Below are 25847 nucleotides of genomic sequence, written 5' to 3'. Positions count from 1 at the left end.
ATACACAAAAGTTCTTTGTGAAATATTTAATTGGGGTCTTTGGGACCGTGTGATACTGAGATCTAAGTGATCGGAGTTGTAGTCGGTTTCTTTGTTTGTGGAGTTACCGTGAGCCGGTTCATAGTGGAAACGGTGCCTTCCGACCATATTCCTTTATCGAGATATTGGATTTGGCTACTCTGAGCCAGTTAATCACTATACTTTTTGATTTAATTATTTCATTATTTCTTTCATTTGATATTATCATTTAAGTTGTATATTGGGCTGTTATAATCATAAGAAATTTCGTACTCCAATTTTGGTAATAGTTGGATAGTATTTTCTAGTGATTTCCACTCTACACTACTCAAACTAAATTAATACTCACTTCCATATGAGTATGATCAACGAAGGAGGTAATCCGAACACAAACTAAATTTATACTTACTTCAATATGATGCTTCAACATATGTATGAACAAAATTTATAATTTTGATAATTTTAGTAATTTATACTAACTGCTCGAACACTATTTCAATTGGTATAAGCAGAGATAGTAAATTTTGTTCGTATATATGTAGAAGAATCATATGGAAGTAAGTATTGATTTAGTTTGAGTACGGATTACATCCTTCATTGATCATACTCATATGGAAGTGAGTATTAATTTAGTTTGTATAGCGATTACATCTTTTGTTGATCGTACAAAATGTATCGGCAAGTTTTAACTAGTCACAAATAGGATTATATGTACTTCTTGTTGATGTGCATAGGGATAAATTAAATCAAATTGTTTGCGATTAAATTTGAGATTGATGAATAAATGTACAATGTGAATATATTAATACAAGACTACTAACACGAATGATCGCATGTTAACGGTTATGATATCTATAAAAGCGTATCAATCATTGCAATATTGTTGAATATTAACGACGAATAAGTTGTGTGATTAGTTCCTGCAACATATAATGAAGAATTCATGTAAAATAATTCAGAAAACTAATTTTCTACTGCATACAACAACGTTATTACAAAACTAAAACAAAAAAAAATATATTAAATGGATGCAATCAGTATCCTCAACGGATAGATAGTGCAACTTAATTACTTTCATATTAATCTTGGACCAAAAGATGTCCCAATACATGAATCAATTTTATATAGTAATAATTACAAGAAAAGTATAATTAACATTCAGAATTTGCTCCAATTAAATTTCAGTAAATCTAAATAAGGAATTAAATCTGTAGACCACATTTATTAACGTTCAATTAATATAGATTTTGTCATTATAATCTATGTTTTCACATATATAGTAGGTTGACGAATTAATGAGAATACTTTTCCGGATTCAAAATTCAATTTAGTAAACTCACTCGATTTTACTCAAAAGCAAATCCTACGTAAGATATGGATAATCACTAAGTACTTCATCATTAACATTTAATTATTCATAATTTTTTTTCTCCTTCAATATAGTAACATTACTCATTATACATCCCAAGAATAATTTTTTTACAAAAAATAATTAACGATGAATTTATTGCAACTCTTATGGTACCTGCACGGTGTAGATTTTGACATCTTCATTATGATTAGTATTTGTATTATCTTTTTACGACAGCTTAGCAATAATTAATGATTCATTTCCTATTTCGTAAATATAGTAAAAGATACAGTAATTTGGACAGACTCCTTGCTCATGATTTATTTGAATTGTTACATTGTAAGTGGATAGAGATAGGGGTGAAGTTATGAATGGCTTGATTTATTCCACATTATGTGTACGTATGTATGTATAAATACCCCCCTACACATCCTATGTTTCTTCACGTTTCAAACAATTGTCTAGGTAATTTCTTTCACATCAATTGAACTTGTTCGAGATTCTCTCTAGAGCCCACAAATGTTTGAAGTTTTTCTTCAAATAAATCCTTTTGAAGAAGAGAAATTAATCCAAGAATTGAGAACTGCTTGTCACTCTACGATAGATAGATGTTCTAAAATAGTAGATTGTATTTAGTACATGTTTTGTTTGTTTTGTTTGAGAGTATTCTAACACGTGCACTTTTTCCTTTTTTATTTCTGTGACGTAATTGACAGGTGTTAAAAAAAGTAAAAGTAATTACCAATTAGAATGTCGGTCTCCGCCTGGAAGCCAGCACAATCTAGCATGATGAACTTTTCAGTTCGGGGCATGATGAACAAGCACCAAGGAAAGGATAAGGTGGTGGTGGTATTGGGTGCCACTAGCACAGGCAAATCGCGCCTGGCGATAGACCTGGCCACCCGTTTCGGGCCAGAGGTCATCAACTCGGACAAAATTCAGGTCTACAAGGGCCTAGACATAGTTACCAATAAGGTGAGAAATGAGGAATGCCGCGGCGTGCCACACCATTTGCTCGGTATCATTGATCCGGAGATGGATTTCACTGTACATGATTTTGTGCATCATGCATTGCTGGCTGCTGATGCCATCGTTCAAAAGAATCGGTTGCCAATCATTGCGGGAGGGTCTAATTCCTTCATACAGGGACTTGTCAGTGACAACACTGAGTTTCCCTCCAAGTACGAGTGTTGTTTTCTTTGGATGGATGTGGCGATCCCGGTCTTGCATTCGTACGTGTCGAAAAGGGTTGATCAGATGGTGGATAGCGGGTTGGTGGAGGAGGGTAAGGCATTTTTTGACCCAAAAATTCGCGACTATGATTATGGGATTAGGCGTGCCATTGGGGTCCCCGAGATGGATGAGTTCTTCAGGAGTGAGGGTCTTGTCGATGGTGAAACTAGGGCTAAGCTTCTTAAGGCAGCTATTGATAAAATTAAGAGGAACACTTGCAAATTAGCTTGCCGTCAAGTTGAAAAGATTTTGAGGAGGAGGGAGGAATTCGGGTGGCGGATCCATCAGTTGAACGCCACAGAGGTATTCCTTCAATGTAGTGGAGATGCCAATGAAGCATGGGAGAAATTGGTGTTGGAGCCTAGTACAAACATTGTGACTCGTTTCATTTGCAAATGAAACATAGTTACAAAATTGAGTGCATATGAACAAATAGTATGATCAATTATGTACCTTCGTGCATATAAACAATATGTATGAGCAGCAAAATTTTGTAGTCGTATAGATATGCTGAGTTAAAATTCATGGCGGTACAATCAGTCAGAAAGCATTAATATTCAATGCTTTGATCAGTGAAATATATATGTAATCCAATTTATACCAATTCAAACTCTTGTCCGTGTGATAAGCTTTATCAACAAGTAATATATATAATCATATTTGCATCTAGTTAAAACTTGTCGAATCATTTAGTACGATCAATAAAAGATGTAATCCCTACTCGAACTAAATTAATACTCACTTCCATATGAGCGTGATCAACAAAGGATGTAATCCGTAATCAAACTAAATTAATACTTACTTCAATATTATGCTTCTACATACGTACGAACAAAATTTATTATCTTTACTTATACTAATTAAACTAGTGTTCGAGCAGTTAGTGTGATCATTTAAATGTTAAATCCTACTTACTTGTATAGGTATAAAAATACAGTTTCTGTCTTGTAATTTATGAGGCGGTGTGATTTCTTATGCTACACAAATTATGAAAATTAGTTTTTACAAGACTAAAATTTTCAAAATTATATTATTAAAACATTTAGTGTTATCAATAAAATATAAGTAAAAATACTATAGGACTGCAGGTGGATATATATGCACACATATGTATCCGGAGTTCTTGAATAAAGTTGAGAATTAAATCAAATTATTCATGATTTGATTTGAGGTTGATGAATAAATGTGTAATACGATTATATTAGTATAACATGACTAACACGAATTGCGATAACATGTTTACATTTATGATATCTATAGAAGCGTATTAATCATCACTATATTCTTGAATACGAACGAGGAATAAGATGTGTGATTAATTCTTGTAACATTTATCTAAGTTAATAAAACTCATATATGTACATTTATGGTGCTTCCATCGATGAAATATTTAGTTCTAGTTACCAAATTAAACTTTGTTTATAAAATTATTTTGAAATATAATCCTACTCATATCAATTTAAAGCTTATGTCAGTACAATCCATATGATCAAGAATAGTTCGAAATTATCTTAATTATAAATGTGAATATATTAATGATGTTTGTATCAATAAAGAATAATATAGTCTTGTGCGATCTTAATTATACCAAGTAAAAATTCATGTTCCGTGTATTTAGTATGATCATCAAGTGAAAAATCGTGTACTCTCAATTACTGTGGTCTACCAAAGATGTTATTATGTTGATCCAGTCTAAAACCAATGTCCGTACAATTAGGGTACAAGAATGATGTGATGCTTTTACTAACAAAATATATGTTTACCTTCCTCCATATGAACAATTAGTACGATCAACAAAATTATGTGGTCCTACTGACATACTCAGTTAAACTTTATAATGGTACAATTAGTATGAAAGCATGAATATTTAATGTTTTGATCAACGAAATATATATGTAATCCTATTTATACCAATTTAAACTCATGTCCATGCGATTGTCATGATCAACAAGAAATACATACAATCCTATTTATAACTAGTTAAAACGTGTCGATACATTTAGTATGATCAACAAAAAATGTAATCCCTACTTGTTAAAATCTGTAGCCCAATGACTTATTAAAACGCCGACCTTGTCAGCCCAATTACCTGACCCACTTGGCAGCCCACAACCGACCCGGTAACCTGACTGATCCTATCTACCTACTTATATCACATCTTTAACCCTAAATTTCACATTCCTTCTTCTCTGTTTTTTCTGCATCGTCTACGTCCTCTCCTCTCCAAATCCTCTCTGTGATTTTCTTCCTTCACTTCTCCGGAAGCCATGGCCACTTTCCTAGACCAATCTAATGGTTTTAGGAAAGGTACCAAGGTTTTTTTTATCTACCACAGTTTTCACCCCTTTAAATAGGGGATTTTCCCTTTTGGCTTAAACATGAATCAAGCTGTTTATCTCCTTCACCATACACAAAAGTTCTTTGTGAAATATTTAATTGGGGTCTTTGGGACCGTGTGATACTGAGATCTAAGTGATCGGAGTTGTAGTCAGTTTCTTTGTTTGTGGAGTTACCGTGAGCCGGTTCATAGTGGAAACGGTGCCTTGTGACCATATTCCTTTATCGAGATATTGGATTTGGCTACTCTGAGCCAGTTAATCACTATACTTTTTGATTTAATTATTTCATTATTTCTTTCATTTGATATTATCATTTAAGTTGTATATTGGGCTGTAATAATCATAAGAAATTTCGTACTCCAATTTTGGTAATAGTTGGATAGTATTTTCTAGTGATTTCCACTCTACACTACTCAAACTAAATTAATACTCACTTCCATATGAGTATGATCAACGAAGGAGGTAATCCGAACACAAACTAAATTTATACTTACTTCAATATGATGCTTCAACATATGTATGAACAAAATTTATAATTTTGATAATTTTAGTAATTTATACTAACTGCTCGAACACTATTTCAATTGGTATAAGCAGAGATAATAAATTTTGTTCGTATATATGTAGAAGAATCATATGGAAGTAAGTATTGATTTAGTTTGAGTACGGATTACATCCTTCATTGATCATACTCATATGGAAGTGAGTATTAATTTAGTTTGTATAGCGATTACATCTTTTGTTGATCGTACAAAATGTATCGGCAAGTTTTAACTAGTCACAAATAGGATTATATGTACTTCTTGTTGATGTGCATAGGGATAAATTAAATCAAATTGTTTGCGATTAAATTTGAGATTGATGAATAAATGTACAATGTGAATATATTAATATAAGACTACGAACACGAATGATCGCATGTTAACGGTTATGATATCTATAAAAGCGTATCAATCATTGCAATATTGTTGAATATTAACGAGGAATAAGTTGTGTGATTAGTTCCTGCAACATATAATGAAGAATTCATGTAAAATAATTCAGGAAACTAATTTTGTACTGCATACAACAGCGTTATTACAAAACTAAAACAAAAAAAAATATATTAAATGGATGCAATCAGTATCATCAACGGATAGATAGTGCAACTTAATTACTTTCATATTAATCTTGGACCAAAAGATGTCCCAATACATGAATCAATTTTATATAGTAACAATTAAAAGAAAAGTATAATTAACATTCAGAATTTGCTCCAATTAAATTTCAGTAAATCTGAATAAGGAATTAAATCTGTAGACCACATTTATCAACGTTCAATTAATATAGATTTTGTCATTATAATCTATGTTTTCACATATATAGTAGGTTGACGAATTAATGAGAATACTTTTTCGGATTCAAAATTCAATTTAGTAAACTCACTCGATTTTACTCAAAAGCAAATCCTACGTAAGATATGGATAATTACTAAGTACTTCATCATTAACATTTAATTTCTCATAATTTTTTTTCTCATTCAATATAGTAACATTACTCATTATACATCCCAAGAATAATTTTTTTACAAAAAATAATTATCGATGAATTTATTGCAACTCTTATGGTACCTGCACGGTGTAGATTTTGACATCTTCATTATGATTAGTATTTGTATTATCTTTTTACGACAGCTTAGCAATAATTAATGATTCTTTTCCTATTTCGTAAATATAGTAAAAAATACAGTAATTTGGACAGACTCCTTGCTCATGATTTATTTGAATTGTTACATTGTAAGTGGATAGAGATAGGGGTGAAGTTATGAATGGCTTGATTTATTCCACATTGTGTGTACGTATGTATGTATAAATACCCCCCTACACATCCTATGTTTCTTCACGTTTCAAACAATTGTCTAGGTAATTTCTTTCACATCAATTGAACTTGTTCGTGATTCTCTCTAGAGCCCACAAATGTTTGAAGTTTTTCTTCAAACAAATCCTTTTGAAGAAGAGAAATTAATCCAAGAATTGAGAACTGCTTGTCACTCTACGATAGATAGATGTTCTAAAATAGTAGATTGTATTTAGTACATGTTTTGTTTGTTTTGTTTGAGAGTATTCTAACACGTGAACTTTTTCCTTTTTTATTTCTGTGACGTAATTGACAGGTGTTAAAAAAAGTAAAAGTATTACCAATTAGAATGTCGATCTCCGCCTGGAAGCCAGCACAATCTAGCATGATGAACTTTTCAGTTCGGGGCATGATGAACAAGCACCAAGGAAAGGATAAGGTGGTGGTGGTATTGGGTGCCACTGGCACAGGCAAATCGCGCCTGGCGATAGACCTGGCCACCCGTTTCGGGGCAGAGGTCATCAACTCGGACAAAATTCAGGTCTACAAGGGCCTAGACATAGTTACCAATAAGGTGAGAAATGAGGAATGCCGCGGCGTGCCACACCATTTGCTCGGTATCATTGATCCGGAGATGGATTTCACTGTACATGATTTTGTGCATCATGCATTGCTGGCTGCTGATGCCATCGTTCAAAAGAATCGGTTGCCAATCATTGCGGGAGGGTCTAATTCCTTCATACAGGGACTTGTCAGTGACAACACTGAGTTTCCCTCCAAGTACGAGTGTTGTTTTCTCTGGATGGATGTGGCGATCCCGGTCTTGCATTCGTACGTGTCGAAAAGGGTTGATCAGATGGTGGATAGCGGGTTGGTGGAGGAGGGTAAGGCATTTTTTGACCCAAAAATTCGCGACTATGATTATGGGATTAGGCGTGCCATTGGGGTCCCCGAGATGGATGAGTTCTTCAGGTGTGAGGGTCTTGTCGATGGTGAAACTAGGGCTAAGCTTCTTAAGGCAGCTATTGATAAAATTAAGAGGAACACTTGCAAATTAGCTTGCCGCCAAGTTGAAAAGATTTTGAGGACGAGGGAGGAATTCGGGTGGCGGATCCATCAGTTGAACGCCACAGAGGTATTCCTTCAATGTAGTGGAGATGCCAATGAAGCATGGGAGAAATTGGTGCTGGAGCCTAGTACGAACATTGTGGCTCGTTTCATTTGCAAATGAAACATAGATACAAAATTGAGTGCATATGAACAGTTAGTATGATAATTATGTACCTTCGTGCATATAAACAATATGTGTAGTCCTACTGATATACTGGGTTAAAATTCATGGCGGTACAATCAATGTGAAAGCATTAATATTCAATGCTTTGATCAGTGAAATATATATGTAATCCAATTTATACCAATTCAAACTCTTGTCCGTGTGATTAGCTTTATCAACAAGAAATATATATAATCCTATTTGCATCTAGTTAAAATTGTCGAATCATTTAGTACGATCAATAAAAGATGTAATCCCTACTCGAACTAAATTAATACTCACTTCCATATGAGCGTGATCAACAAAGGATGTAATCCGTAATCAAACTAAATTAATACTTACTTCAATATTATGCTTCTACATACGTACGAACAAAATTTATTATCTCTACTTATACTAATTAAACTAGTGTTCGAGCAGTTAGTGTGATCATTTAAATGTTAAATCCTACTTACTTGTATAGGTATAAAAATACAGTTTCTGTCTTGTAAATTATGAGGCGGTGTGATTTCTTATGCTACACAAATTATGAAAATTAGTTTTTACAAGACTAAAATTTTCAAAATTATATTATTAAAACATTTAGTGTTATCAATAAAATATAAGTAAAATACTATAGGACTGCAGGTCGATATATATGCACACATATGTATCCGGAGTTCTTGAATAAAGTTGAGAATTAAATCAAATTATTCATGATTTGATTTGAGGTTGATGAATAAATGTGTAATACGATTATATTAGTATAACATGACTAACACGAATTGCGATAACATGTTTACATTTATGATATCTATAGAAGCGTATTAATCATCACTATATTCTTGAATATGAACGAGGAATAAGATGTGTGATTAATTCTTGTAACATTTATCTAAGTTAATAAAACTCATATATGTACATTTATGGTGCTTCCATCAATGAAATATTTAGTCCTAGTTACCAAATTTAACTTTGTTTATAAAATTATTTTGAAATATAATCCTACTCATATCAATTTAAAGCTTATGCCAGTACAATCCATATGATCAAGAATAGTTCGAAATTATCTTATTTATAAATGTGAATATATTAATGATGTTTGTATCAATAAAGTATAATATAGTCTTGTGCGATCTTAATTATACCAAGTAAAAATTCATGTTCCGTGTATTTAGTATGATCATCAAGTGAAAAATCGTGTACTCTCAATTACTATGGTCTACCAAAGATGTTATTATGTTGATCCAGTCTAAAACCAATGTCCGTACAATTAGGGTACAAGAATGATGTGATGCTTTTACTAACAAAATATATGTGTACCTTCCTCCATATGAACAATTAGTACGATCAACAAAATTATGTGGTCCTACTGACATACTCAGTTAAACTTTATAATGGTACAATTAGTATGAAAGCATGAATATTTAATGTTTTGATCAACGAAATATATATGTAATCCTATTTATACCAATTAAAACTCATGTCCGTGCGATTGTCATGATCAACAAGAAATACATATAATCCTATTTATAACTAGTTAAAACGTGTCGATAATTTAGTATGATCAACAAAAAATGTAATCCCTACTTGTTAAAATCTGTAGCCCAATGATTTATTAAAACGCCGACCTTGTCAGCCCAATTACCTGACCCACTTGGCAGCGCACAACCGACCCGGTAACCCGACTCATCCTATCTACCTACTTACATCACATCTTTAACCCTAAATTTCACATTCCTTCTTCTCTGTTTTTTCTGCATCGTCTACATCCTCTCCTCTCCAAATCCTCTCTGTGATTTTCTTCCTTCTCTTCTCCGGAAGCCATGGCCACTTTCCTAGACCAATCTAATGGTTTTAGGAAAGGTACCAAGGTTTTTCTTATCTACCACAGTTTTCACAATTTTAAATAAGGGATTTTCCCTTTTGGCTTAAACATGAATCAAGCTGTTTATCTCCTTCACCATACACAAAAGTTCTTTGTGAAATATTTAATTGGGGTCTTTGGGACCGTGTGATACTGAGATCTAAGTGATCGGAGTTGTAGTCGGTTTCTTCGTTTGTGGAGTTACCGTGAGCCGGTTCATAGTGGAAACGGTGCCTTGTGACCATATTCCTTTATCGAGATATTGGATTTGGCTACTCTGAGCCAGTTAATCACTATACTTTTTGATTTAATTATTTCATTATTTCTTTCATTTGATATTATCATTTAAGTTGTATATTGGGCTGTAATAATCATAAGAAATTTCGTACTCCAATTTTGGTAATAGTTGGATAGTATTTTCTAGTGATTTCCACTCTACACTACTCAAACTAAATTATTACTCACTTCCATATGAGTATGATCAACGAAGGAGGTAATCCGAACACAAACTAAATTTATACTTACTTCAATATGATGCTTCAACATATGTATGAACAAAATTTATAATTTTGATAATTTTAGTAATTTATACTAACTGCTCGAACACTATTTCAATTGGTATAAGCAGAGATAATAAATTTTGTTCGTATATATGTAGAAGAATCATATGGAAGTAAGTATTGATTTAGTATGAGTACGGATTACATCCTTCATTGATCATACTCATATGGAAGTGAGTATTAATTTAGTTTGTATAGCGATTACATCTTTTGTTGATCGTACAAAATGTATCGGCAAGTTTTAACTAGTCACAAATAGGATTATATGTACTTCTTGTTGATGTGCATAGGGATAAATTAAATCAAATTGTTTGCGATTAAATTTGAGATTGATGAATAAATGTACAATGTGAATATATTAATATAAGACTACGAACACGAATGATCGCATGTTAACGGTTATGATATCTATAAAAGCGTATCAATCATTGCAATATTGTTGAATATTAACGAGGAATAAGTTGTGTGATTAGTTCCTGCAACATATAATGAAGAATTCATGTAAAATAATTCAGGAAACTAATTTTGTACTGCATACAACAGCGTTATTACAAAACTAAAACAAAAAAAAATATATTAAATGGATGCAATCAGTATCATCAACGGATAGATAGTGCAACTTAATTACTTTCATATTAATCTTGGACCAAAAGATGTCCCAATACATGAATCAATTTTATATAGTAACAATTACAAGAAAAGTATAATTAACATTCAGAATTTGCTCCAATTAAATTTCAGTAAATCTGAATAAGGAATTAAATCTGTAGACCACATTTATCAACGTTCAATTAATATAGATTTTGTCATTATAATCTATGTTTTCACATATATAGTAGGTTGACGAATTAATGAGAATACTTTTTCGGATTCAAAATTCAATTTAGTAAACTCACTCGATTTTACTCAAAAGCAAATCCTACGTAAGATATGGATAATCACTAAGCACTTCATCATTAACATTTAATTTCTCATAATTTTTTTTCTCATTCAATATAGTAACATTACTCATTATACATCCCAAGAATAATTTTTTTACAAAAAATAATTATCGATGAATTTATTGCAACTCTTATGGTACCTGCACGGTGTAGATTTTGACATCTTCATTATGATTAGTATTTGTATTATCTTTTTACGACAGCTTAGCAATAATTAATGATTCTTTTCCTATTTCGTAAATATAGTAAAAAATACAGTAATTTGGACAGAATCCTTGCTCATGATTTATTTGAATTGTTACATTGTAAGTGGATAGAGATAGGGGTGAAGTTATGAATGGCTTGATTTATTCCACATTGTGTGTACGTATGTATGTATAAATACCCCCCTACACATCCTATGTTTCTTCACGTTTCAAACAATTGTCTAGGTAATTTCTTTCACATCAATTGAACTTGTTCGTGATTCTCTCTAGAGCCCACAAATGTTTGAAGTTTTTCTTCAAACAAATCCTTTTGAAGAAGAGAAATTAATCCAAGAATTGAGAACTGCTTGTCACTCTACGATAGATAGATGTTCTAAAATAGTAGATTGTATTTAGTACATGTTTTGTTTGTTTTGTTTGAGAGTATTCTAACACGTGGACTTTTTCCTTTTTTATTTCTGTGACGTAATTGACAGGTGTTAAAAAAAGTAAAAGTAATTACCAATTAGAATGTCGATCTCCGCCTGGAAGCCAGCACAATCTAGCATGATGAACTTTTCAGTTCGGGGCATGATGAACAAGCACCAAGGAAAGGATAAGGTGGTGGTGGTATTGGGTGCCACTGGCACAGGCAAATCACGCCTGGCGATAGACCTGGCCACCCGTTTCGGGGCAGAGGTCATCAACTCGGACAAAATTCAGGTCTACAAGGGCCTAGACATAGTTACCAATAAGGTGAGAAATGAGGAATGCCGCGGCGTGCCACACCATTTGCTCGGTATCATTGATCCGGAGATGGATTTCACTGTACATGATTTTGTGCATCATGCATTGCTGGCTGCTGATGCCATCGTTCAAAAGAATCGGTTGCCAATCATTGCGGGAGGGTCTAATTCCTTCATACAGGGACTTGTCAGTGACAACACTGAGTTTCCCTCCAAGTACGAGTGTTGTTTTCTCTGGATGGATGTGGCGATCCCGGTCTTGCATTCGTACGTGTCGAAAAGGGTTGATCAGATGGTGGATAGCGGGTTGGTGGAGGAGGGTAAGGCATTTTTTGACCCAAAAATTCGCGACTATGATTATGGGATTAGGCGTGCCATTGGGGTCCCCGAGATGGATGAGTTCTTCAGGTGTGAGGGTCTTGTCGATGGTGAAACTAGGGCTAAGCTTCTTAAGGCAGCTATTGATAAAATTAAGAGGAACACTTGCAAATTAGCTTGCCGTCAAGTTGAAAAGATTTTGAGGACGAGGGAGGAATTCGGGTGGCGGATCCATCAGTTGAACGCCACAGAGGTATTCCTTCAATGTAGTGGAGATGCCAATGAAGCATGGGAGAAATTGGTGCTGGAGCCTAGTACGAACATTGTGGCTCGTTTCATTTGCAAATGAAACATAGATACAAAATTGAGTGCATATGAACAGTTAGTATGATAATTATGTACCTTCGTGCATATAAACAATATGTGTAGTCCTACTGATATACTGGGCTAAAATTCATGGCGGTACAATCAGTGTGAAAGCATTAATATTCAATGCTTTGATCAGTGAAATATATATGTAATCCAATTTATACCAATAGAAACTCTTGTCCGTGTGATTAGCATTATCAACAAGAAATATATATAATCCTATTTGCATCTAGTTAAAACTTGTCGAATCATTTAGTACGATCAATAAAAGATGTAATCCCTACTCGAACTAAATTAATACTCACTTCCATATGAGCGTGATCAACAAAGGATGTAATCCGTAATCAAACTAAATTAATACTTACTTCAATATTATGCTTCTACATACGTACGAACAAAATTTATTATCTCTACTTATACTAATTAAACTAGTGTTCGAGCAGTTAGTGTGATCATTTAAATGTTAAATCCTACTTACTTGTATAGGTATAAAAATACAGTTTCTGTCTTGTAATTTATGAGGCGGTGTGATTTCTTATGCTACACAAATTATGAAAATTAGTTTTTACAAGACTAAAATTTTCAAAATTATATTATTAAAACATTTAGTGTTATCAATAAAATATAAGTAAAATATTATAGGACTGCAGGTGGATATATATGCACACATATGTATCCGGAGTTCTTGAATAAAGTTGAGAATTAAATCAAATTATTCATGATTTGATTTGAGGTTGATGAATAAATGTGTAATACGATTATATTAGTATAACATGACTAACACGAATTGCGATAACATGTTTACATTTATGATATCTATAGAAGCGTATTAATCATCACTATATTCTTGAATATGAACGAGGAATAAGATGTGTGATTAATTCTTGTAACATTTATCTAAGTTAATAAAACTCATATATGTACATTTATGGTGCTTCCATCAATGAAATATTTAGTCCTAGTTACCAAATTAAACTTTGTTTATAAAATTATTTTGAAATATAATCCTACTCATATCAATTTAAAGCTTATGCCAGTACAATCCATATGATCAAGAATAGTTCGAAATTATCTTAATTATAAATGTGAATATATTAATGATGTTTGTATCAATAAAGTATAATATAGTCTTGTGCGATCTTAATTATACCAAGTAAAAATTCATGTTCCGTGTATTTAGTATGATCATCAAGTGAAAAATCGTGTACTCTCAATTACTGTGGTCTACCAAAGATGTTATTATGTTGATCCAGTCTAAAACCAATGTCCGTACAATTAGGGTACAAGAATGATGTGATGCTTTTACTAACAAAATATATGTGTACCTTCCTCCATATGAACAATTAGTACGATCAACAAAATTATGTGGTCCTACTGACATACTCAGTTAAACTTTATAATGGTACAATTAGTATGAAAGCATGAATATTTAATGTTTTGATCAACGAAATATATATGTAATCCTATTTATACCAATTAAAACTCATGTCCGTGCGATTGTCATGATCAACAAGAAATACATATAATCCTATTTATAACTAGTTAAAACGTGTCGATAATTTAGTATGATCAACAAAAAATGTAATCCCTACTTGTTAAAATCTGTAGCCCAATGACTTATTAAAACGCCGACCTTGTCAGCCCAATTACCTGACCCACTTGGCAGCCCACAACCGACCCGGTAACCCGACTCATCCTATCTACCTACTTACATCACATCTTTAACCCTAAATTTCACATTCCTTCTTCTCTGTTTTTTCTGCATCGTCTACATCCTCTCCTCTCCAAATCCTCTCTGTGATTTTCTTCCTTCTCTTCTCCGGAAGCCATGGCCACTTTCCTAGACCAATCTAATGGTTTTAGGAAAGGTACCAAGGTTTTTCTTATCTACCACAGTTTTCACAATTTTAAATAAGGGATTTTCCCTTTTGGCTTAAACATGAATCAAGCTGTTTATCTCCTTCACCATACACAAAAGTTCTTTGTGAAATATTTAATTGGGGTCTTTGGGACCGTGTGATACTGAGATCTAAGTGATCGGAGTTGTAGTCGGTTTCTTTGTTTGTGGAGTTACCGTGAGCCGGTTCATAGTGGAAACGGTGCCTTGTGACCATATTCCTTTATCGAGATATTGGATTTGGCTACTCTGAGCCAGTTAATCACTATACTTTTTGATTTAATTATTTCATTATTTCTTTCATTTGATATTATCATTTAAGTTGTATATTGGGCTGTAATAATTATAAGAAATTTCGTACTCCAATTTTGGTAATAGTTGGATAGTATTTTCTAGTGATTTCCACTCTACACTACTCAAACTAAATTAATACTCACTTCCATATGAGTATGATCAACGAAGGAGGTAATCCGAACACAAACTAAATTTATACTTACTTCAATATGATGCTTCAACATATGTATGAACAAAATTTATAATTTTGATAATTTTAGTAATTTATACTAACTGCTCGAACACTATTTCAATTGGTATAAGCAGAGATAATAAATTTTGTTCGTATATATGTAGAAGAATCATATGGAAGTAAGTATTGATTTAGTATGAGTACGGATTACATCCTTCATTGATCATACTCATATGGAAGTGAGTATTAATTTAGTTTGTATAGCGATTACATCTTTTGTTGATCGTACAAAATGTATCGGCAAGTTTTAACTAGTCACAAATAGGATTATATGTACTTCTTGTTGATGTGCATAGGGATAAACTAAATCAAATTGTTTGCGATTAAATTTGAGATTGATGAATAAATGTACAATGTGAATATATTAATATAAGACTACGAACACGAATGATCGCATGTTAACGGTTATGATATCTATAAAAGCGTATCAATCATTGCAATATTGTTGAATATTAACGAGGAATAAGTTGTGTGATTAGTTCCTGCAACATATAATGAAGAATTCATGTAAAATAATTCAGGAAACTAATTTTGTACTGCATACAACAGCGTTATTACAAAACTAAAACAAAAAAAAATATATTAAATGGATGCAATCAGTATCATCAACGGATAGATAGTGCAACTTAATTACTTTCATATTAATCTTGGACCAAAAGATGTCCCAATACATGAATCAATTTTATATAGTAACAATTACAAGAAAAGTATAATTAACATTCAGAATTTGCTCCAATTAAATTTCAGTAAATCTGAATAAGGAATTAAATCTGTAGACCACATTTATCAACGTTCAATTAATATAGATTTTGTCATTATAATCTATGTTTTCACATATATAGTAGGTTGACGAATTAATGAGAATACTTTTTCGGATTCAAAATTCAATTTAGTAAACTCACTCGATTTTACTCAAAAGCAAATCCTACGTAAGATATGGATAATCACTAAGTACTTCATCATTAACATTTAATTTCTCATAATTTTTTTTCTCATTCAATATAGTAACATTACTCATTATACATCCCAAGAATAATTTTTTTACAAAAAATAATTATCGATGAATTTATTGCAACTCTTATGGTACCTGCACGGTGTAGATTTTGACATCTTCATTATGATTAGTATTTGTATTATCTTTTTACGACAACTTAGCAATAATTAATGATTCTTTTCCTATTTCGTAAATATAGTAAAAAATACAGTAATTTGGACAGACTCCTTGCTCATGATTTATTTGAATTGTTACATTGTAAGTGGATAGAGATAGGGGTGAAGTTATGAATGGCTTGATTTATTCCACATTGTGTGTACGTATGTATGTATAAATACCCCCCTACACATCCTATGTTTCTTCACGTTTCAAACAATTGTCTAGGTAATTTCTTTCACATCAATTGAACTTGTTCGTGATTCTCTCTAGAGCCCACAAATGTTTGAAGTTTTTCTTCAAACAAATCCTTTTGAAGAAGAGAAATTAATCCAAGAATTGAGAACTGCTTGTCACTCTACGATAGATAGATGTTCTAAAATAGTAGATTGTATTTAGTACATGTTTTGTTTGTTTTGTTTGAGAGTATTCTAACACGTGGACTTTTTCCTTTTTTATTTCTGTGACGTAATTGACAGGTGTTAAAAAAAGTAAAAGTAATTACCAATTAGAATGTCGATCTCCGCCTGGAAGCCAGCACAATCTAGCATGATGAACTTTTCAGTTCGGGGCATGATGAACAAGCACCAAGGAAAGGATAAGGTGGTGGTGGTATTGGGCGCCACTGGCACAGGCAAATCGCGCCTGGCGATAGACCTGGCCACCCGTTTCGAGGCAGAGGTCATCAACTCGGACAAAATTCAGGTCTACAAGGGCCTAGACATAGTTACCAATAAGGTGAGAAATGAGGAATGCCGCGGCGTGCCACACCATTTGCTCGGTATCATTGATCCGGAGATGGATTTCACTGTACATGATTTTGTGCATCATGCATTGCTGGCTGCTGATGCCATCGTTCAAAAGAATCGGTTGCCAATCATTGCGGGAGGGTCTAATTCCTTCATACAGGGACTTGTCAATGACAACACTGAGTTTCCCTCCAAGTACGAGTGTTGTTTTCTCTGGATGGATGTGGCGATCCCGGTCTTGCATTCGTACGTGTCGAAAAGGGTTGATCAGATGGTGGATAGCGGGTTGGTGGAGGAGGGTAAGGCATTTTTTGACCCAAAAATTCGCGACTATGATTATGGGATTAGGCGTGCCATTGGGGTCCCCGAGATGGATGAGTTCTTCAGGAGTGATGGTCTTGTCGATGGTGAAACTAGGGCTAAGCTTCTTAAGGCAGCTATTGATAAAATTAAGAGGAACACTTGCAAATTAGCTTGCCGTCAAGTTGAAAAGATTTTGAGGACGAGGGAGGAATTCGGGTGGCGGATCCATCAGTTGAACGCCACAGAGGTATTCCTTCAATGTAGTGGAGATGCCAATGAAGCATGGGAGAAATTGGTGCTGGAGCCTAGTACAAACATTGTGGCTCGTTTCATTTGCAAATGAAACATAGATACAAAATTGAGTGCATATGAACAGTTAGTATGATCAATTATGTACCTTCGTGCATATAAACAATATGTATGAGCAGCAAAATTTTGTAGTCCTACTGATATACTGGGTTAAAATTCATGGCGGTACAATCAGTCTAAAAGCATTAATATTCAATGCTTTGATCAGTGAAATATATATGTAATCCAATTTATACCAATTCAAACTCTTGTCCGTGTGATTAGCTTTATCAACAAGAAATATATATAATCCTATTTGCATCTAGTTAAAACTTGTTGAATCATTTAGTACGATCAATAAAAGATGTAATCCCTACTCGAATTAAATTAATACTCACTTCCATATGAGCGTGATCAACAAAGGATGTAATCCGTAATCAAACTAAATTAATACTTACTTCAATATTATGCTTCTACATACGTACGAACAAAATTTATTATCTCTACTTATACTAATTAAACTAGTGTTCGAGCAGTTAGTGTGATCATTTAAATGTTAAATCCTACTTACTTGTATAGGTATAAAAATACAGTTTCTGTCTTGTAATTTATGAGGCGGTGTGATTTCTTATGCTACACAAATTATGAAAATTAGTTTTTACAAGACTAAAATTTTCAAAATTATATTATTAAAAAATTTAGTGTTATCAATAAAATATAAGTAAAAATACTATAGTACTGCAGGTGGATATATATGCACACATATGTATCCGGAGTTCTTGAATAAAGTTGAGAATTAAATCAAATTATTCATGATTTGATTTGAGGTTGATGAATAAATGTGTAATATGATTATATTAGTATAACATGACTAACACGAATTGCGATAACATGTTTACATTTATGATATCTATAGAAGCGTATTAATCATCACTATATTCTTGAATACGAACGAGGAAGAAGATGTGTGATTAAGTCTTGTAACATTTATCTAAGTTAATAAAACTCATATATGTACATTTATGGTGCTTCCATCAATGAAATATTTAGTCCTAGTTACCAAATTAAACTTTGTTCATAAAATTATTTTGAAATATAATCCTACTCATATCAATTTAAAGCTTATGCCAGTACAATCCATATGATCAAGAATAGTTCGAAATTATCTTAATTATAAATGTGAATATATTAATGATGTTTGTATCAATAAAGTATAATATAGTCTTGTGCGATCTTAATTATACCAAGTAAAAATTCATGTTCCGTGTATCTAGTATGATCATCAAGTGAAAAATCGTGTACTCTCAATTACTGTGGTCTACCAAAGATGTTATTATGTTGATCCAGTCTAAAACCAATGTCCGTACAATTAGGGTACAAGAATGATGTGATGCTTTTACTAACAAAATATATGTGTACCTTCCTCCATATGAACAATTAGTACGATCAACAAAATTATGTGGTCCTACTGACATACTGAGTTAAACTTTATAATGGTACAATTAGTATGAAAGCATGAATATTTAATGTTTTGATCAACGAAATATATATGTAATCCTATTTATACCAATTAAAACTCATGTCCGTGCGATTGTCATGATCAACAAGAAATACATATAATCCTATTTATAACTAGTTAAAACGTGTCGATACATTTAGTATGATCAACAAAAAATGTAATCCCTACTTGTTAAAATCTGTAGCCCAATGACTTATTAAAACGCCGACCTTGTCAGCCCAATTACCTGACCCACTTGGCAGCCCACAACCGACCCGGTAACCCGACTCATCCTATCTACCTACTTATATCACATCTTTAACCCTAAATTTCACATTCCTTCTTCTCTGTTTTTTCTGCATCGTCTACGTCCTCTCCTCTCCAAATCCTCTCTGTGATTTTCTTCCTTCTCTTCTCTGGAAGCCATGGCCACTTTCCTAGACCAATCTAATGGTTTTAGGAAAGGTACCAAGGTTTTTCTTATCTACCACAGTTTTCACCCCTTTAAATAAGGGATTTTCCCTTTTGGCTTAAACATGAATCAAGCTGTTTATCTCCTTCACCATACACAAAAGTTCTTTGTGAAATATTTAATTGGGGTCTTTGGGACCGTGTGATACTGAGATCTAAGTGATCGGAGTTGTAGTCGGTTTCTTTGTTTGTGGAGTTACCGTGAGCCGGTTCATAGTGGAAACGGTGCCTTGTGACCATATTCCTTTATCGAGATATTGGATTTGGCTACTTTGAGCCAGTTAATCACTATACTTTTTGATTTAATTATTTCATTATTTCTTTCATTTGATATTATCATTTAAGTTGTTTATTGGGCTGTAATAATCATAAGAAATTTCGTACTCCAATTTTGGTAATAGTTGGATAGTATTTTCTAGTGATTTCCACTCTACACTACTCAAACTAAATTAATACTCACTTCCATATGAGTATGACCAACGAAGGAGGTAATCCGAACACAAACTAAATTTATACTTACTTCAATATGATGCTTCAACATATGTATGAACAAAATTTATAATTTTGATAATTTTAGTAATTTATACTAACTGCTCGAACACTATTTCAATTGGTATTAGCAGAGATAATAAATTTTGTTCGTATATATGTAGAAGAATCATATGGAAGTAAGTATTGATTTAGTATGAGTACGGATTACATCCTTCATTGATCATACTCATATGGAAGTGAGTATTAATTTAGTTTGTATAGCGATTACATCTTTTGTTGATCGTACAAAATGTATCGGCAAGTTTTAACTAGTCACAAATAGGATTATATGTACTTCTTGTTGATGTGCATAGGGATAAATTAAATCAAATTGTTTGCGATTAAATTTGAGATTGATGAATAAATGTACAATGTGAATATATTAATATAAGACTACGAACACGAATGATCGCATGTTAACGGTTATGATATCTATAAAAGCGTATCAATCATTGCAATATTGTTGAATATTAACGAGGAATAAGTTGTGTGATTAGTTCCTGCAACATATAATGAAGAATTCATGTAAAATAATTCAGGAAACTAATTTTGTACTGCATACAACAGCGTTATTACAAAACTAAAACAAAAAAAAATATATTAAATGGATGCAATCAGTATCATCAACGGATAGATAGTGCAACTTAATTACTTTCATATTAATCTTGGACCAAAAGATGTCCCAATACATGAATCAATTTTATATAATAACAATTACAAGAAAAGTATAATTAACATTCAGAATTTGCTCCAATTAAATTTCAGTAAATCTAAATAAGGAATTAAATCTGTAGACCACATTTATTAACGTTCAATTAATATAGATTTTGTCATTATAATCTATGTTTTCACATATATAGTAGGTTGACGAATTAATGAGAATACTTTTTCGGATTCAAAATTCAATTTAGTAAACTCACTCGATTTTACTCAAAAGCAAATCCTACGTAAGATATGGATAATCACTTAGTACTTCATCATTAACATTTAATTTCTCATAATTTTTTTTCTCATTCAATATAGTAACATTACTCATTATACATCCCAAGAATAATTTTTTTACAAAAAATAATTATCGATGAATTTATTGCAACTCTTATGGTACCTGCATGGTGTAGATTTTGACATCTTCATTATGATTAGTATTTGTATTATCTTTTTACGACAGCTTAGCAATAATTAATGATTCTTTTCCTATTTCGTAAATATAGTAAAAAATACAGTAATTTGGACAGACTCCTTGCTCATGATTTATTTGAATTGTTACATTGTAAGTGGATAGAGATAGGGGTGAAGTTATGAATGGCTTGATTTATTCCACATTTGTGTACTTATGTATGTATAAATACCCCCCTACACATCCTATGTTTCTTCACGTTTCAAACAATTGTCTAGGTAATTTCTTTCACATCAATTCAACTTGTTCGTGATTCTCTCTAGAGCCCACAAATGTTTGAAGTTTTTCTTCAAACAAATCCTTTTGAAGAAGAAAAATTAATCCAAGAATTGAGAACTGCTTGTCACTCTACGATAGATAGATGTTCTAAAATAGTAGATTGTATTTAGTACATGTTTTGTTTGTTTTGTTTGAGAGTATTCTAACACGTGGACTTTTTCCTTTTTTATTTTTGTGACGTAATTGACAGGTGTTAAAAAAAGTAAAAGTAATTACCAATTAGAATGTCGATCTCCGCCTGGAAGCCAGCACAATCTAGCAAGATGAACTTTTCAGTTCGGGGCATGATGAACAAGCACCAAGGAAAGGATAAGGTGGTGGTGGTATTGGGTGCCACTGGCACAGGCAAATCGCGCCTGGCGATAGACCTGGCCACCAGTTTCGGGGCAGAGGTCATCAACTCGGACAAAATTCAGGTCTACAAGGGCCTAGACATAGTTACCAATAAGGTGAGAAATGAGGAATGCCGCGGCGTGCCACACCATTTGCTCGGTATCATTGATCCGGAGATGGATTTCACTATACATGATTTTGTGCATCATGCATTGCTGGCTGCTGATGCCATCGTTCAAAAGAATCGGTTGCCAATCATTGCGGGAGGGTCTAATTCCTTCATACAGGGACTTGTCAGTGACAACACTGAGTTTCCCTCCAAGTACGAGTGTTGTTTTCTCTGGATGGATATGGCGATCCCGGTCTTGCATTCGTACGTGTCGAAAAGGGTTGATCAGATGGTGGATAGCGGGTTGTGGAGGAGGGTAAGGCATTTTTTGACCCAAAAATTCGCGACTATGATTATGGGATTAGGCGTGCCATTGGGGTCCCCGAGATGGATGAGTTCTTCAGGAGTGAGGGTCTTGTCGATGGTGAAACTAGGGCTAAGCTTCTTAAGGCAGCTATTGATAAAATTAAGAGGAACACTTGCAAATTAGCTTGCCGTCAAGTTGAAAAGATTTTGAGGACGAGGGAGGAATTCGGGTGGCGGATCCATCAGTTGAACGCCATAGAGGTATTCCTTCAATGTAGTGGAGATGCCAATGAAGCATGGGAGAAATTGGTGCTGGAGCCTAGTACGAACATTGTGGCTCGTTTCATTTGCAAATGAAACATAGATACAAAATTGAGTGCATATGAACAGTTAGTATGATCAATTATGTACCTTCGTGCATATAAACAATATGGATGAGCAGCAAAATTTTGTAGTCCTACTGATATACTGGGTTAAAATTCATGGCGGTACAATCAGTGTGAAAGCATTAATATTCAATGCTTTGATCAGTGAAATATATATGTAATCCAATTTATACCAATTCAAACTCTTGTCCGTGTGATTAGCTTTAAGAACAAGAAATATATATAATCCTATTTGCATCTAGTTAAAACTTGTCGAATCATTTAGTACGATCAATAAAAGATGTAATCCCTACTCCAACTAAATTAATACTCACTTCCATATGAGCGTGATCAACAAAGGATGTAATCCGTAATCAAACTAAATTAATACTTACTTCAATATTATGCTTCTACATACGTACGAACAAAATTTATTATCTCTACTTATACTAATTAAACTAGTGTTCGAGCATTTAGTGTGATCATTTAAATGTTAAATCCTACTTACTTGTATAGGTACAAAAATACAGTTTCTGTCTTGTAATTTATGAGGCGGTGTGATTTCTTATGCTACACAAATTATGAAAATTAGTTTTTACAAGACTAAAATTTTCAAAATTATATTATTAAAACATTTAGTGTTATCAATAAAATATAAGTAAAAATACTATAGGACTGCAGGTGGATATATATGCACACATATGTATCCGGAGTTCTTGAATAAAGTTGAGAATTAAATCAAATTATTCATGATTTGATTTGAGGTTGATGAATAAATGTGTAATACGATTATATTAGTATAACATGACTAACACGAATTGCGATAACATGTTTACATTTATGATATCTATAGAAGCGTATTAATCATCACTATATTCTTGAATATGAACGAGGAATAAGATGTGTGATTAATTCTTGTAACATTTATCTAAGTTAATAAAACTCATATATATACATTTATGGTGCTTCCATCAATGAAATATTTAGTCCTAGTTACCAAATTAAACTTTGTTTATAAAATTATTTTGAAATATAATCCTACTCATATCAATTTAAAGCTTAAGTCAGTACAATCCATATGATCAAGAATAGTTCGAAATTATCTTAATTATAAATGTGAATATATTAATGATGTTTGTATCAATAAAGTATAATATAGTCTTGTGCGATCTTAATTATACCAAGTAAAAATTCATGTTCCGTGTATTTAGTATGATCATCAAGTGAAAAATCGTGTACTCTCAATTACTGTGGTCTACCAAAGATGTTATTATGTTGATCCAGTCTAAAACCAATGTCCGTACAATTAGGGTACAAGAATGATGTGATGCTTTTACTAACAAAATATATGTGTACCTTCCTCCATATGAACAATTAGTACGATCAACAAAATTATGTGGTCCTACTGACATACTGAGTTAAACTTTATAATGGTACAATTAGTATGAAAGCATGAATATTTAATGTTTTGATCAACGAAATATATATGTAATCCTATTTATACCAATTAAAACTCATGTCCGTGCGATTGTCATGATCAACAAGAAATACATATAATCCTATTTATAACTAGTTAAAACGTGTCGATACATTTAGTATGATCAACAAAAAATGTAATCCCTACTTGTTAAAATCTGTAGCCCAATGACTTATTAAAACGCCGACCTTGTCAGCCCAATTACCTGACCCACTTGGCAGCCCACAACCGACCCGGTAACCCGACTCATCCTATCTACCTACTTATATCACATCTTTAACCCTAAATTTCACATTCCTTCTTCTCTGTTTTTTCTGCATCGTCTACGTCCTCTCCTCTCCAAATCCTCTCTGTGATTTTCTTCCTTCTCTTCTCCGGAAGCATGGCCACTTTCCTAGACCAATCTAATGGTTTTAGGAAAGGTACCAAGGTTTTTCTTATCTACCACAGTTTTCAACCCTTTAAATAAGGGATTTTCCCTTTTGGCTTAAACATGAATCAAGCTGTTTATCTCCTTCACCATACACAAAAGTTCTTTGTGAAATATTTAATTGGGGTCTTTGGGACCGTGTGATACTGAGATCTAAGTGATCGGAGTTGTAGTCGGTTTCTTTGTTTGTGGAGTTACCGTGAGCCGGTTCATAGTGGAAACGGTGCCTTGTGACCATATTCCTATATCAAGATATTGGATTTGGCTACTCTGAGCCAGTTAATCACTATACTTTTTTATTTAATTATTTCATTATTTCTTTCATTTGATATTATCATTTAAGTTGTATATTGGGCTGTAATAATCATAAGAAATTTCGTACTCCAATTTTGGTAATAGTTGGATAGTATTTTCTAGTGATTTCCACTCTACACTACTCAAACTAAATTAATACTCACTTCCATATGAGTATGATCAACGAAGGAGGTAATCCGAACACAAACTAAATTTATACTTACTTCAATATGATGCTTCAACATATGTATGAACAAAATTTATAATTTTGATAATTTTAGTAATTTATACTAACTGCTCGAACACTATTTCAATTGGTATAAGCAGAGATAATAAATTTTGTTCGTATATATGTAGAAGAATCATATGGAAGTAAGTATTGATTTAGTATGAGTACGGATTACATCCTTCATTGATCATACTCATATGGAAGTGATTATTAATTTAGTTTGTATAGCGATTACATCTTTTGTTGATCGTACAAAATGTATCGGCAAGTTTTAACTAGTCACAAATAGGATTATATGTACTTCTTGTTGATGTGCATAGGGATAAATTAAATCAAATTGTTTGCGATTAAATTTGAGATTGATGAATAAATGTACAATGTGAATATATTAATATAAGACTACGAACACGAATGATCGCA

General features: G+C 32.8%; 5 pseudogenes; all 5 read left to right on the top strand.

Annotated features, from left to right (window-relative positions):
- The first annotated feature begins 2155 nt into the window (after positions 1-2155).
- Positions 2156-4726, top strand: LOC148786615 (adenylate isopentenyltransferase 5, chloroplastic pseudogene; annotated as a pseudogene).
- Positions 4727-7162: 2436 nt separating this feature from the next.
- LOC148786614 (adenylate isopentenyltransferase 5, chloroplastic pseudogene) lies at positions 7163-9712 on the top strand (annotated as a pseudogene).
- Positions 9713-12087: 2375 nt separating this feature from the next.
- On the top strand, positions 12088-14700 carry LOC148786613 (adenylate isopentenyltransferase 5, chloroplastic pseudogene; annotated as a pseudogene).
- A 2437-nt stretch (positions 14701-17137) lies between these two features.
- Positions 17138-19708, top strand: LOC148786612 (adenylate isopentenyltransferase 5, chloroplastic pseudogene; annotated as a pseudogene).
- Positions 19709-22108: 2400 nt separating this feature from the next.
- Positions 22109-22989, top strand: LOC148786611 (adenylate isopentenyltransferase 5, chloroplastic pseudogene; annotated as a pseudogene).
- Positions 22990-25847: the final 2858 nt, after the last annotated feature.

The sequence above is a fragment of the Sesamum indicum genome, linkage group LG10 (assembly GCF_026168435.1).
Source record: "Sesamum indicum cultivar Baizhima isolate 11 linkage group LG10, ASM2616843v1, whole genome shotgun sequence".
Taxonomy (NCBI): Eukaryota; Viridiplantae; Streptophyta; class Magnoliopsida; order Lamiales; family Pedaliaceae; genus Sesamum; species Sesamum indicum.
This window is presented reverse-complemented; position numbering and strand designations above follow the sequence as displayed.